At 42.6% G+C, this 1,198-nt stretch overlaps 1 protein-coding gene across 1 annotated transcript in view; it reads right to left on the bottom strand.

Annotated features, from left to right (window-relative positions):
• LOC108797212 (kelch-like protein 4) overlaps positions 1 to 1,198 on the bottom strand; it is a gene marked incomplete at its 5' end in the record, with an annotated part of 25,230 nt that overhangs the window by 23,014 nt on the left and 1,018 nt on the right. The gene's annotated exons all lie outside the window — the stretch shown is intronic.

Raw genomic sequence — 1,198 nt, 5'->3', positions numbered from 1 at the left:
CACCCATCCTCCTTTCCAAGGTGGAGAAGCATCGACCTTGAGAACTGTCCTTCCTTTTAAATCTGCATACTTTTCAGTGATTTTAGTACTAACCAAATGTACTGCGTGGTACAAATGTGAAGTCGCACGCCAATGTTCCGAACAGCTTAGAAACAATTTTACTCATCCAGCAGAAATGAGTACATTCCACCCATGCTCTCTGATGCGTTTTGCCCCCTTCTGGGCCTAAATCATAGTGGCATCAGGATAAAGCCCCAGTGGGGGACGAAACGCGCCAGTTTGATGTATAGGTGAGATGTCCTAATTTCTGCTAAAATCAAGAAAGTTGTTTTTTATATCGGGTAGTGAGTAATCACACAGGCGGCGTGCAATCACAGCAGAGGTTGTTACAGCGGCACCCAGAACAAACCTGAGCTCCTCTGAGGGCAGAAGAAAGCTTCTTCAGCCGCTGCCCAATCAGCTTGGGGCGGTGGAATTCCACATGTAAGCAAAGGGGCTTAATGCTGTGACATGATTAACCTTATATGGCCAGATGGCTATGTCTGGTCCATGACATTGACCTACAGTGGTATGGCTGTAGAAGCCCATGTGTAGTTGCAAGGTGGGAAATGCCCAGCCCCACAGGTGATTGTGCAGTTGTCCCTTCTGAGTATGGAGGAGCTCAGCTTTGAACCGGGTTTGGTCCAAATGAACCTGAACTCATCCCTTACTCTAGACTAAACAAGAACATATCTTGATCTGTAATTGCAACCATAATTTTGTTCTCTCCCAGAAGTCAATGATCTGATCTCCTCCTCCACAGTTATGCAGGTTAAAAAAAAGACACCGGTCAATCGAGTTCAACCAAAGCTAAAAACAAATTACAAACCTTCATCCTCAGAACCCTAAGAGCACAGATGATCCAGAGGAAGGTAGATAACTCCTTATTAAAAAATACAAAAGGATATTGGATCGTGCATGAATCATCGATCTATGGTGTTATTGGATATATATATATAGATATATTAGGGCTGGTAAATGCGATTAATCGAACACGAAAATTTTAATAATTACCAGCCCTATATATATATAGCCAGTTCTATGTTGTACATTTAGAAGCAATCTACTGAAATGGCAAGAATTAGGTGTTGTGGAAGGTTATTCCACATTTTTACAGCTTTTACTATAAACCTGTCCATGTCCAGGAGGTCAAACCTTC

The sequence above is a fragment of the Nanorana parkeri genome, unplaced genomic scaffold (genome assembly GCF_000935625.1).
Source record: "Nanorana parkeri isolate BGI_ZX_2015 unplaced genomic scaffold, ASM93562v1 scaffold1243, whole genome shotgun sequence".
NCBI classification, from domain to species: Eukaryota; Metazoa; Chordata; class Amphibia; order Anura; family Dicroglossidae; genus Nanorana; species Nanorana parkeri.
Note: the sequence above shows the minus strand (reverse complement) of the source record. Positions and strands in the feature narration are given on the sequence as shown.